Here is a 15066-nt window from a genome sequence, read left to right on the forward strand (position 1 = left end):
CATTTGCACCTCTATGTCCTGGTTATCTTCCTTCCACATCCTCAGTCCTGAAACATCCCTTTCTCTCCACAATTGCTGCTTGACCCACCAGCATTATATTTCCTTCCAACATTATATTTTCCTCCAGCATTATCTTGTCCCTCCAGCATTATATTTTTGGCTGTTTTGAGCATCACTGTGCCACTGGTGCACATTAATACATCAAATGACACAGTGATCCAGATAGCAAAGTGTTGGGAGATCTTTTGGCGATTATGTTGTTTGCCAATGTCACAGAGATTGGAAGGAAATTTTGATTATCATCATGGAAGCAGCTGCAGTGATAGTGATATAAATCTATCTTTGTGAACTGACCCAAAGCTTATTGATTAACTGCTCTGAAAAAGTTGCTTGGATAAACGACACAAAACCTGGAAAGTCGGATAAATTGTTTGGGCTAATTAGTTTGCTTCACCTTTTAAAATCTTTGTCAAGCATTTCCCAAGCAATTTTGAATTTCCTCTTGATCTGCTATCTGGCCAACATTGCTCTATTTACTTATGAAACAAAAATTAGTCCATTTATTTTTGAAATGTTCATTTTGCTGCTGTTGTGGCAGCTTTGTACAAAGTTAGCAGGAGGGAATCAAGTTAATGTATTTTTATACATTATCCCTTTTCAGTCAGGTGTGTACAAAAGGTACATTTTATTATTTTCAATCATGGCTTCAAAAATAAATTTTCTTCTGGTTTTACAATTTTCCAAGGATAAGTTGCACTATATTAATTTGTTGTCTTCTTAACAACAAAGCCTAACGGCACTTTTTTTTAACAACTATACTTGCAAATGGATTTGTTTAAATTTCTGATGTTGCCACTTGCAGTGTTGAAATGCTGAGTGATGACCATTATTTTCGCCTGGAGCAGACGTGGAAGATGGTGGAGGTGGTGGGAGAAACCAAATCTGAAAGCCCATTATAATTGATGTCTGCAGGTGTTGAACAAATGTCATTGTCCTTTCAAGACATTGCTTGATTGCCTCAGAGACCAGGAGAAGTCGGCAGAAATTTATTCTGAATGTACGTCAGAGACTTTTCCCTTTTATTGATTTTTCCAGGCCAATGTGTGACTGCACCATGTTCGAATGATTAGGGCATGATAGACTAAATTATCACCCTGCAGAAAGAAAAGATTTATATTTATATCACACCTGTCATGTCTTTTCAGAAGCTGAAAGCACTTTAAGGCCAATTAAGATTTTTTGATTTATCACTTCTGTTGCACCGGGGGCCACATAGCATCCAATTCTATACAACAAGGTCTTTTAAACTACAATGTGAATGGTTGGTGAATCAAATCAACCAGGATTCCAGGGGTCACTTTCTTGCTTTCAGAATAATGCTTTAAAATCTTCTGCCGTCACTTGAAGAGGCAGTTTGGCCTTGATGCAAGGTCTTGTGTGAATGTCAAACTTTTGACAATGTAGTTTTCACTCATTACCACATTGGACGGTCAGCTTAGTTATTGTGCTCAAACCTCTGGAGCAAGACATCAACCCAGAAAGTTACTTAAACCATAAGAACATTATCAACAGAGCTATGGCTAAGGCATAGTAATTGAACCTGAATAACATTCTAAGTCAGAGAATAGTAATTTTAACACAGTTTGGAGATGGGACACACACCAGGTGGACTAGTCTGGACTGGAAGACTTTGGTCATGAGGTGAAATTTGATAGGCTGGGCTTAAGTAAAGGAGATGATCTGATAAAGAGGGATAAATTTGATAGGGGTAGATAGCCAGAATCTTGTTCCCGTTGAAGGGATGCCAAAAAACAAGAGGGCATAGCTTTAAATGAGAGGGAGGAATATCAAGGGGGATCGGAGGGGAATGTTTTGCATAAGGTTTGTTGATATCTGGAACACGCAGTGTTCTGGTGGAGGCAGTAAAAATGAACAAAGTTTAAAAGGAATGTAGATAGGCACCTGAATAGGCTAGGCATAACAGAATGGAGACCTAATGTGGGCAAATGGGATTCCCGTAAATTTGGCATGGATGTGTTGGGCCGAAGATCCTGTTTCTGTGCTGTACAATTCTAACTTGATAATAAGTCCACTGGCATATGGAAGTTAATGTAATCTGTGACCTCTACAATGATGGTCAATGAATGGTGGCATTCTGTTGCGTACAAGGCCAGATTCAAAAAGTAGTGGAAGGAAAGATGTCTATTAACCAAGGAGCCGGTGCTGTGAATATGAGTAAGAATTTCAAATTTTCAAATTTCAAATGACACAAGTATTATTAAGATGGATTGGCTAAAAAATCTTTTTTGGAAAAATAATCTGAAATTCAAAGTTTGTGTACCCAAACAGCTAAATCTGACTTGATGTATGAACATTGCAAAACATACTTTTAATGTTTTAAGAAAAAAAATTGTGACTGACATGTTGAAATCCCACAGTGTGGAACCCACAGTTTTCTTATTTGTGATGCCAGAAGACATCCATGGTGGTTTGAAGTACAAAATAAACACACAACATGTGGCATGGCCAGTAGGTCAGACACTATTTGTGGAGGGAGAAATAACCAGTATTTCAGGTGAATAAACTCTCATGGGAACTACCGGAGAAAGGTTCCCAAATCCGAAGCATCAATTTCCCTCCACAGATACTGCCTGACTCGCTGAGATCCACCAGGAGTTTGCTTTTACTAAAAAGGAGAAAATTCATGTAAGTTCCAAATGTGATCAAATGTAAGTGGAACTGCAGGCCAGGACAGCACTGAGATAGAGTGGTTTGTTGATTTTGGAGGAAGCAGTCTAGAGAATTCAATGGTTCAATTATTTCTTTCTTGTCAGGTGTACGAACATACAGTGAAATACTTGTTCTGCATGCTATCCATGGGATCTAACCTTCCGGAACAGCCTACCATGCGGAATCTTGTTGAATGTCTCACTAAAACCCATGTATACAACGTCTACAGCTCTGCCTTCATCAACCTTTTTGGTCACATCCTCAAAATCAGATTTGCCCTCCCATGTACAAAACCATGCTGACTATCCCTAATCACCCCGTGTTCATCTAAGTGCTTGTATATCCTATCCCTCAGAATGTGCTCTTTAGTAGCTATCTGACCACAGATTTTTTGTTACCAGTTACCTGTTTTCCCTTTATGTGCTTATAAAATCTCTTGGGATTATACTTAATACTATCTGCCAGAGCTATCTCCTGTCCACTTCTTGCCCTTCTGATTTCCTTTCTTAGCTTACTCCTTAGTTCTCGAAACTCCTCCAGGAATACGCTTGATCCCAGCTGCCTATATCTGCCCATGTCTCCATCTTACTCTTGACCAAAGCTGTAATTTCCCTCTTCATTCAGGCTTCCTTACATTTGCCTGCCTTGCCCTTCATTTAACAGGGACGTGCATGTCCTGAACTCTTGACAGCATGATGAATAAGTGGCTGGAATGGTTCAGTAAGGAAGGATAAGTGGCCGTGGAAGACGAGCCTGTTTCCGCGCTGCCTTACTCTGACTCTAAATTGGGAATGTCAGCTCTCTCTTTGTGGTTTCACAAGTCCTCTTAAGTAACATGGTACTATTATGAGTTATCTAAAATATCTGAAATCAATTCCATGCTTCAGGTTATTTAAACCTCCCAGCCCCTGAGAGTGATCCTCAGTTGATTGCTGTCTTTCTCCAGGTGTTAAGTTGCAGAACACCTTCGCTTTTCATTTACAACAAAAAACAGATGCACAGGAGACTAAGAGCTTAGAATATTAATCATTCCCGAAGCAGCAACACTCAAAAGAAAACATGAAATTACAATGCTATTAGTCAACATGATGCTTTGTGCCATAAGCGCATTAACTCAAATACATTTTATGAACTTGAATTAGAATTGCATTATGAAGGATCATCCAGGGGTACGGGTCCATAGTTTGTTGAAAGTGGAATCACAGGTAGATAGGGTGGTCAAAAAGGCTTTTGGCTCATTGGCCTTGAACTTGAATTAAAAAAGCAATTAAAATTGCTTTCGAATATTGACCGTATTTTTCAAGTAAAGGATATGAAAGGCATAATTTGAGCTGCAGCATGGTGGCACAGCAGTAGAGTTACTGCTTTACAGTGCCAGAGACCCGGGCTTGATCCTGATTACGAGTACTGTCTGCATGGAGTTTGTACGTTCCTCCCGTGACCTGCATGGGTTTTCTCCAAGATCTCTGGTTTACTCCCACACTCCAAAAGCGTAGTGGTTTGTGGGCTAATTGACTTGGTAAAAATTGTAAATTGTCCCTTGTGTGTGTAGGATAGTGTTAGTGTGCGAGGATTGCTAATCAGCACAGACTCGGTGGGCCAAAGGGCCTGTTTCTGCACTGCATCTCTAAACTAAACTAAACGAGAGCTGATATAAACAGGCACTACTCTTCACAGTTTGAGGTTTAAAAAAAACCTGTTGTTCAAGATTGCAAATTGCTTCTGTGCAGAGTGCTTAGCTCCACTGCCTTCTGAGCTGAACAACTTTGATGGGAAGTTATATCTGACCAAGCATGAATCCAGTCTATTTTGGATTTTATTTGCTTCTTGAATGGCCTTTCCAGACACATTTTGAAGCTGTCATTTTATAAATGGAATGCATTCATTTATGTCTTGACACCATTGATGTACAGAGGGATCTTTGGCTCCATAGTCCAACTCCATAGTCCCCCAAAAGTAGCAATACAAATAAACAGAGTGGTAAAGCAGGTGTATAGTATGCTTGCCTTTGTTGGCCGGGCAATGAGTATCAGAGATTGGAAATCATGTTGCAGCTTTATAAAAGTAGCTCTATGGAGAATCTTGACACACTTGGATTGTATTCTCTGGAGCGCCAGAGGGTGATGGTAAACCTGAAAGATATTCTGAAAATTCTGTTTAAACACCGTTCATTATCTATATCCTTGCTTAAATATTCTTTATCTATAAGGTTGATGGATGGCTATCTTGTCACCTAGTTATCGTCTGTGCCTTCTCATTGTGTACAATCCATGGGTTGAAAGCTGATAGAATTCAATATATCTGTTGGATTCAGAGCAATCTAACATAGAGATTTCAATACATAATTACAGTGAGAGATCTGAACTGATGACAAACTACTGTAAAACTTGTATTAGATATTTTCGGGTTATCCACAACTTAATCTTTCATCGTGTCCAATTCAGCGTAACCTTCTGTTTTAACTTTTCAGGATTAAAATTTGTATTTTTCATAATAAATGAACGTTATAATGCAATTTGGAATTAGAACATATTTGACCCTTATGAATACACATTTAACAGCTTGTGTGTTTCTGTTATTCATGGTTCCTTTATTGCCTGGAGCTCTAAGAGTTGCACCATGCTATAAGCCCACATAATGACTGGAACATTTGGCAGATGGGGCATATAATGAAATGGCAGAGTGGGTGCTGGAATGGAACAACCTTTTCCCTGATGCAGTTGATATGCTAATTGGCCCTCATAGCAGTTAAACAAATTTCTATTTTTCATTCACAGGCCAGGGAGCAAGCAGGTGTATTACCCGTAAATGAATGTCATGCCAAATTAAGGGCCTTTTTTACAGATGGTGGAGAGGGAAGATTAGAAAATGAGACTCTCATTGGGTGGTACAAATGCTGTTAGAATTAAATGGCATTTCATTTCCACATTGCTTTAAACCATAAGATTGTCTGCAGTCTTTCCTGCCTCCCTCTCTACATTAGGTCATTTAATGACAACTTTTGGGATATTTGCTTTTGCTAAATATACTCAATTAATTTATTCAGTACTCATTTTTTTCAGACTGATATATGTGGTTTGCAAATGCCTTTTTGCACTTAAATAATCTGACAAGATTTTGTTCTTGTGCATTGATTAAAATTGTTTATATTTTTAATTACCTGACACCAGAAGTAGAAAAATAAACAGTTCTGAAAATTGAAACTTCAGATTTATAGTTTGTAGCTGGCAGTTAGCATAGTAGTAAAAAATAGTTTCCAGCACAGCTTTATTCATGTTGGCATCAACTGTAGGTGCTGGTCATAGCTATCGGTTACAAATTCAGGTAGAAGATTACAATGATCTGAATTTATTTATAAAACATTTGCACCGGATGCTGCTCGGCTAATTCTGCAGTTCCTTTCACTTGACAGCGAGGTGTGTCTGGAAGTAAATGTAATAAAGTGAAGATTTTCTGATATAAATGCAGATCACAGTTATGGAAGGGCTGAAAGGTATAAATACGATTATTTTTATATAGCAAGTCAAAGAGTCATGCAGCATTGAAACAAGCCCTCTAGCCCAACTTGCCTACACCGACCAACAGGGTCCATCTACACTAGTCATCAGGTCATAAGGAATAGGAGTAGAATTAGGCCATTCGGCCCATCAAGTCTACTCCGCCATTCAATCATGGCTGATCCATCTCTCCCTCTTACCGCCATTCTCCTGCCTTCTCCCTGTAACCTCTGACACCTGTACTAATCAAGAACCTATCTATCTCTGTCTTAAAAATATCTACTGACTTGGCTTCCATAGACTTCTGTGGCAAAGAATTCTACAGATTCACCACCGTCTGACTAAAGAAATTTCTCCTCATCTCATTCCTAAAAGAACGTCCTTTAATTCTGAGGCTATGACCTCTAGTCCTAAACTCTCCCATCAGTGGAAACATCCACTCTATCCATGCCTTTCACTATTCTGCATTTTCAATTAAGTCCCCCCTCATTCTTCTAAACTCCAATGAGTACAGGCCCAGTTTTTGCCGACAAACGTTCATCATAAGTTAACCTACTCATTACTGGGATCATTCTTGTAAACCTCCTCTGGACTCTCTCCAGAGCCAGCACATCCTGGTGAAATCTGACTTGGCAATTGACCAAACTGAACAGATGCCTACGTTAACAATGGTGAACTGAGGACAATTATCTGCACGATCGAGATTTATTGAAATAACAATCTTTAATAGGAGAGAAGAAGTGGTATTGACAAGGTTGGCTCTGCCCAAGTCAGTTTCAATACACATCATTGAATGATTTAACTTCAAGGGAAACATGAGGCATATGTCACAGGTAAATTGTTTGGGCAAATAATATTGCTTCAATCAGCATTTCCTCAACGTTTAAGAAACATTTAGATAGGTACATGGATAGGGCAGGTTTTTAGAGGGATACACACCAAACGCAGGCAGGTGGGACCAATTGTAGATGGGACGTGTTAATCGGTGTGGGCAAGTTGGGCCAAGGGGTCTGTTTCCATGCTGTATATCTTTATCACAAGGTTAACTATCTTGTGCATAATAGGTTGCAATCTAAGGCTTCTGGGTATGGATGTCATTTTACTAAAATCTTGAATCCTCGGAGATGTGCAAAACTAAAAATTGTCTACAGTACTCTTTTCTTTTAATCAAAGTAACTGTCCCTTGAGATTTTGTTTTTCATTAGTCAGAGATGTACAAACACACCCTGAGAAGTTTAATTAGTATTTGAAATACCAGTTCTCGTGAGACGTTTGCATGTCCGGTTTACGATCAAAGAGCTCTCTGTAGCAAGTGCAAAGCACACTTGGTCTTTTTCTTACTCTTCAATTGTTTTATACATCATCTCGTGAAGATATCAGATGATGTTCCTCACCCTCACACCAAAAACCTGGAGACTGATGGGAGCAGAACGTGGGGGGGACAGCAGTTAAGGCCAGAATCACTGGTCTAATGCCGGTACAGAATCCCAAGGAAGGGGAACCTTTGCTAAGTGCCTGCCTTGGATCATAAGATACTTGCCCAATACATCCATTTAACAGAGCTGAAGCTGGCCAGATGTTTTAATAGATGAGTTTATGAAATGGACCATTGCAATTAATAGGCTTGAAGTCTGATTTTCAGTCAAATTAGCCAAATGCAAATAAAATACACCACTGGATTTGAATTTGGAAATGTATACTGGCAGGTTTCCGCAGGTTTGTATGTGAGAGATTCCATATTAATATTGTGAAATTGGATTGATAATTGACATTTCCACTTGCTATATTACAGTTGGAAATACCAACACATAATGTTGAGTTAGATTGACCTGTTTTCCTTCCGAACATCTTATTAAAGAGAATATAACTTGAGTGACTGAAGGAAGTGATTTCCTTTTTTTTTGTAAATACTACGTTCTGTAATAATTCAGAACCTTTTGTAATAATGTATCCATGAACCTGCATGAATTCCAGAGTCAAGAGTGTTTTATTGTCATATGTCCTGAAACAGAGCAATGACGTTTTTACTTCCAGCAGCACAGCATTCGTACACACATAGTACTCTGTAAATACCATAATAATACCATTAAAAAGATCTATATATATAAAAAAATAAACAAACAATAACAGTGCAAAGATAAAAACAATTCTCCCCAAGCCTATGGAGTTCCGAGCTTAGTTGGAGGTTGTAGCATTTAATAGCCTGATGGTTGTTGTGAAGAAGTTGTTCCTGAACCTGGACGGAACCTGGACATTAGAGTTTTTAGGTTCCTTACCTTCTTCCCAATGGCAGGAGTGAAATGAGAAAGTGGCCAGTGTGGTGCGTTTCCCTGATAATGCTGGCTGCCTTTTTAGGGCAGCGACTCCTGTAGATCCTTATGATGATGGGGAGGTCAGTACCTGTGATGACTGGGCAGTGTTCACTCCTTTTTGCAATTCTCTTGTTCCTGGACATTTGAGTTGCCAAACTAGGCTGCAATGCAACTAGTCAATATGCCCTCTACTGGACACCTGTAGAAGTTCAAGAGAGTATTCAATGACATACCAAATTTCTTCAATCTTCTCTGGAAGTTGAGGCATTGATGGGGTTTCTCTATGATTGCATCAGTGTGCTGGGTCCAGGACAGATCTTCAGAGATATGCACATCCATGAAATTGAAGTTTTTGACATCCTCCACCATTGTCCCATCGATAAAGATAGGTTTGTGGATCCTGGGACTTCCACTTCTAAAGTCAACAATCAGTTTGTGGTTTTACTGACATTGACAGCAAGGTTGTTGATCGGGCATTCGATCATCTCCTTCCTATACTCTGACTCGTCATCATCTGTAACTCGTCCGACAATGGTGGCAAATTTGAAGATGGAGTTGAAACTGTGTCTGGCTGTGCAGTCATGGGTTTAGTGTGAGTGGGGCAGGGGGTTGAGCACACAGGCTTGAGGTGCTCCTGTGCTGATGGTATCAAGTAGGAAATGTTGCTGCCAATTCGTACTGATTGTGTTCTGTTGCTGAGGAGGTTGAGTGTATTCTGTGCACTATTCTGTGAATGTAGAACAGTGAGAGTGGGGACCGGGGAACACTGAATGACAAAAAGGGATTGGCTTGTCAGAGGGAGAACGGTGAATGCTTATTTATCCCAGTTAATCTTTCTGGAAGAATTGTAAATAAAAGGAGATTAATGAGGATAAAGCTGGAAATTTGAAATAAAATTGGGCCTTGCTTGAACAGTGTAAAAGGCCAAAGAGAGAGACTAGATCTTTCAATTTCCTGTCAACTTTAATTTTCCACCCCAGTCTCACACTGATCTCTGTCCTTGGCATCTTACACTGTGCCAAATAAGCCTAATGTAATTCAAGGAACAGTCTTCCAGTCAGGCACATTAGAGCCTTCTCGACACTGACTTCAATTACTATAGATAAGCAGTGACCCAAAACATCACCCATCTGAATCTGAAGATGCACCCCGATCCAAAATGCCCATGTTCTCCAGAGATGCTGACTGACCCGTTGTGTTACTCCAGCAATTGGAGTCTTTTTTTTGTAAACCAGCATCTGCAGTTCCTTGTTTCTATAGATAACAAGCCTTTTGAGTATTTGTCACATAGGACAGATAGTTGGTCAGCGTCTTTTTTTCTCATCGTGGGGGTATCAAAAATGAGAGAGCACAAGTGTTATAGGTGAGAAGCAGGTGCTTTAAGGGGATTTGAGGGGACAGTTTTATTTATAGACAGTGATTGATATCTGGAATTTGCTGCCAGAGGAAGAGGTGTAATCAAATGCAATCATTGTGTTTAAGAGACATCTAGATAGGCATTTAGGTAAGCAAGATGTAAAAAGAAAATGTGTCTAATGTGGGGAAGTGGGATAATGTGGATGGGTGAAAAGATTGGCATGGAAGTGGTGGGTAAAAGGGCCAATTTCTTTGCTGTACAACTCCATGATTATAACTGGGCAGCTCTGGTCAAAATTAATCCATCTGTAACTTGAAATTAGTTTTTCTCATTCCACAGATGCTGCCTGACCTGCTGAGTACCTCCAGCATCCTTTTGTTTCATATTTCCAGCACCCACTATGTTCTCCAACTAACAGTTGCAACCTTGTTTTCTTTCCCCCTCTCCTCTGTTCTCATGCACCTGCTTCTGTTCACACCTTCTCCAGACAGAATAGCTGCTTTTGCTAAGTCACTACCATCTTCTTTAAGCTTTGATCTGGGGAGAAAGCAGGAACCGGGTACTGATTTTGGATGATCAGCCATAAATGGTGGTGCTGACTCATAGGGCTGAATGGCTTACTCCTACACCTATTTTTTGTATGTTTCCGTTGACTGGTTAGCATGCAACAAAAGTTTTTTAATGTACCTCAATGTACACGAATAAACTAAACTCAAAATTATTGAAATAAGGTTTACTGTGCAATTACCAGAAAGGGTTTTCCAGTTGGCCTGGTTTCTAAAGCTACAATTAGACACATCTAGCTTCCAAGGTATTACAATTACTCGCACTTTTGTATGCAAAAATGACCACGAATACAAAAATATCCACCTTAAGCGATTTATGATCAATTTTGCGCAAATTTACACAAATCAATCAATTTACCAATTCAAAGATGTCCCTTGCTAGGGTAATAAATTATTCTAAAAAAGGACACAAAGTGATGGAGTAACTCAACGGGTCAGGCAGCATCTCTGGAGAACATGGATAGGTGATGTTTTGGGCTGGGAACCTTCCTCAGACCTTTCTGATGAAGAATTCTGATCCGAAATGTCGCCTTTCCATGTCCTCCAGAGATGCTGCCCTGCCCGTTGAGTTAGTCCAGCACTTTGTATCTTTTTTTGTAAACCAGCATCTAATTGATTTTTATTTTTCCCTTTGTTACATTTCTAATATGTTTTGTAAAAGAGTGAACGCATGCCTGTAAAGAAGTACAATTAAAATAGTATCCATGTCAAATATTGTTATTGCAATGCATTCCCAGTGAATTTGAAGGCAATGCCCAATAAATCTGGTTAGAATGGATGATGGTATCGCAAATGCCTTCAGCATCTGTATCATCTACTGCAAGCACACCCGCTTGTTTATCTGCCTCTGACAACCATCTGTCCTGACTCTTTAACAGGATGAAGTGGGTAACAAAGTACCTGGAAATATTTCCTCAGGCTGAATGCTAATTAGTGTAATGACTGTAGATCAGTCTCTTTAAATTAGCAGTTGTACATTTTTATGTTTGTATGGGATTAATTTGTTGGAGATTCTTTTGTATACAGCTTGGACGATTTATCAATAAAGCTTTTCTACCATTGTCTCTGCACCTGCATAATAGGAGGGCATCAGTAAATAAGGATAAGGATCTTGATATTTAAATGTTTTTGTTACTGAGCAACTGTATATCAGTCTCGAGAAACAGTTATCTCTATTTCTAAACTAGCATGGATAAATTGGTAGTTTGTGTTGTCAAGGTAACTGGTACAAATGTTAGTGATCTTAGTATCTTTTAACCTTTGCACATTCCTCTCCCAGCTCACTTTTTCATCGCGGCTAATGGACAGATGGAATAATAATGATGTGCATTGGAGGGGTGACTATAGAGTGAGAGGGTGGGGCGCATAGGGCATGTAAGGGGTTTTCTGCGCCGAGCTTTCGCCCGACCTAAGGTCCCCGTGCCTTGCTCTGATCCCTTGACCAGGCCGCGCACACTGGTTCCCCGTGAGTGGTTCGACCCACTCACCCCCTACGGTTCTAGACACTGGACTTAGATGCAGGAGCGTTTATAGTGCAGAAAAATTCAACCAGACCAGATTTGAAGACCAGGGTTTAAATGGAAAAGGCTTTTATTGAGCGCTTGGGACTATTGTCCATGAATACTTATACACAGTTCTATTAGACATATGCACAACTACACGAATACTTAGACACAGTTCTAAACGACATATGCATAACTACACGAATACTTAGACACAGTTCTACTAGACATATGCACACTTACACGAACACTTTTGACGCAGTTCTAAAAGACATATGCATAACTACACGAATACTTAGACACAGTTTTATTAGACATATTCTTGACTGTAAGATGGGGAACGTACGACACATCGCAAACTTGACCAACACATATTCATTTACACACCCACGTTTATTCAAACCACCCTCCCCTCTACACTAAAACTATGTCCAGGATGTGCAGGATCGGGGTACATGCTCACCATGGGGCTATTACTGGGGTTACTGGCTGTTCGTGCTGCTTCTCCGCTGCTTTCCGTGAGGGTCGTGCTTGTCCCGTGAGTTTCTTCCTTCCGTTTCTTGCGTTCCTGGCCAGTCGTTGCGAGCGTTGCTGTCCCTGTTGCGAGCGTGTCTTTCTTGCCCGTCTTTTCGTCTTCTTCCTCCTGGCTTGCGTTCCTTGCAGGTTTTCTTGCATTATTTCTTCTTGAGTTTAAAACCCAAAAGTCGTGGCCAGTTATACTATTCTGACCCGCCCTATCTCCCGCCAGATCTCGGGATCTCTTTGTTTAAAAGATATGTATTGAGTTTTCCCTTTGTCCTGCGTTATGTCCGGGGGTACCGGGGATGGCCAGACGGTGTTCATTGGTATTTCGTTGCGAGGTGATGGGTTTAACTGGTTTCCCATCACCTACCAGGTAGTTTTCTATGGGCTATTGTGCCCCCTTAACGAGATTAACTGTGTAGGTCGGCCTGGGGCATTGTGAGTATGCTGATGTCAGCGCCCCAGTGTCTGGACTTCGACCTGGTTTCGCAGGTTTCTGCATGGCCAATACCATCCATTGTTCTGGCCGTGGCTTTGCAGAAACCTAGAGACTGGGCTGTAAGGTTTTTGCTTTTGTGGCTGGTCACGAGGTCCTGCGGCCATCTTAGAACCCACGGATTGTGACATCCCTTGGTAAACTGACCGCAGCCTTTCTCCGCTATCAGCCCCAGTCTCCCGTTTAAAATGTCCAAACTGCAGCTCTTTGGTTTGGTGTTGATTGCAGAATGAGGGAAAAATTCTCAAATCTTACAGGCACAAAAGGTTTGTGTTTGTGTAAGAAGGAACTGCAGATGCTGGTTAAAACCGAAGATAGACACAAAAAGCTGGAGTAACTCAGCGGGACAGGCAGCATCTCTGGAGAGAAGGAATGGGTGATGTTTCAGGTCGAGACCCGAAACATCACCCATTCCTTCTCTCCAGAGATGCTGCCTGTCCCGCTGAGATATTCCAACTTTCGGGTCGAGACCCTTCTTCACTCTGAAGAAGGGTCTCGACCCGAAATGTCACCCATTCCTTCTCTTCAGAGATGCTGCCTGACCCGCTGAGATACTCCAGCTTTTTGTGTCTATCAAAGGTTTTCATCTATTTTGTGATGGACATAACCTCAAGTTTTCAAAAAGATTTGCAGCTGATTGAGTACTTTTGAACGGTGGTTATTTTTATAACATCGGAAAATTGGCAGTCGATTTGTAAACAACAAATTGCAATGGAATGCTGAGTCAAAAATATTTTAAAAGTTATTTTACATGAGTAGATGGGACAGCATGGAACAAGTTCTTGTCCTGATGGCCAAAAAAGTAAATTACCATTCCTGAGCAAAATGTTCAGTTGGTGTGATGAAGATGTGGAGTGACCTCTCACAAGTGAAGTTGATAGTCTTGTCTGCAAATCCAGCAGATGAACATTGATTTTTCTAACTTCAAGTAACCTCTGCATTCCCTCCCTCTCCTCCCTCCTCCACCCCAGTCAGTCGTTCCACTGTTTGCATCCCTGTATCCCTTCGTTACCACTGCTTCCCCAGCCAACTCTGGGTCATTATGGGCTCTACCCTTCCTTGGTCTTCTGTTGCTGGCCCTGATTTGTTCTGGGCTCTTCCTACCTCCAGATCCCCTCCCCCCTCCCTCCCCCCTCCCCGTCCCCACTCCACTTTCAGTCTGAAGAAGGGTTCCAACCCGAAGCGCCACCTGTTCTTTTTCTCCAGACATGCTGCCGGACCCGCTGAGTTGCTCCAGTACTTTATGTCTAAATAGTTAATACAAGTTTGAATCCTTGGTGGACATGTCACAAATTAGGTTTAAATTCATGGTAATTGTTCTACCATTCAGGAATATCAAAATCTCTAGATCTTTCCAGAATTGTTCCTTTTTATACATTGTATTTTGCACGGATGTCAATGATAACCAAACTGCATATTTCTAATTCCCATTGAGAAAAGGGAAGTGAGACTCCACTTTGAACCTCTGGTGAAGGAGCATACAGTTGATGTTCCCATAATATTATTGAGTGCTTTTCAAATGCTCTTGCGTTTCCAATATTTGCTGTTTTGAAAAGTTAGCCTTCCTCGTGTCCTTATGTTTCTAGGCTTGCAGTTAGTTGTAATATGTCCACACTAGCACGAGCTGCTGTGTACCATATTTGATAAAGTTAATTAGGTGTAAAATTTAATTTGATTCTAACTTTCTTCAATATTGTAACAGACCTGTTACTGAGTAGCTACAAGAATGGGCTTTTGTGTGACCAGCTGAAGTTTGTTGAAGCAGTTTGTGTTTCCATGATTTATTTAGAGCATGGTGATGTTTTAATATAAATCATAGGCTTTCATGTGGTTGGAAAGGAATTTTCAAATTTATTCAGACTGTTTCGAATTACATGCTGGATGAACAACAATGCTGTATGTAATCCGGTCTGATTATTTGTGGCTGCAACATTTCAGTGATCAGTATAACTATGTCTCTCGAAAGCACAAAATGCGTTACAAACTGAACCAAATCCGGTGAAGACAGTTCCTACAATTTGCCAAATTATTTGTATTCTTCACAATTTGGTCTTCTTAAATATTGAAATTTCTGGAATTTGTGG

The 15066-nt window shown here is 40.4% G+C and overlaps 1 protein-coding gene across 5 annotated transcripts in view; it reads left to right on the forward strand.

Moving 5' to 3' along the window:
- The window catches only part of cdk14 (cyclin dependent kinase 14), a 520407-nt gene that overhangs the window by 225929 nt on the left and 279412 nt on the right, over positions 1 to 15066 (forward strand). The window lies entirely within an intron of this gene.

Source organism: Rhinoraja longicauda, chromosome 2 (assembly GCF_053455715.1).
Source record: "Rhinoraja longicauda isolate Sanriku21f chromosome 2, sRhiLon1.1, whole genome shotgun sequence".
Classification (NCBI taxonomy): domain Eukaryota; kingdom Metazoa; phylum Chordata; class Chondrichthyes; order Rajiformes; family Arhynchobatidae; genus Rhinoraja; species Rhinoraja longicauda.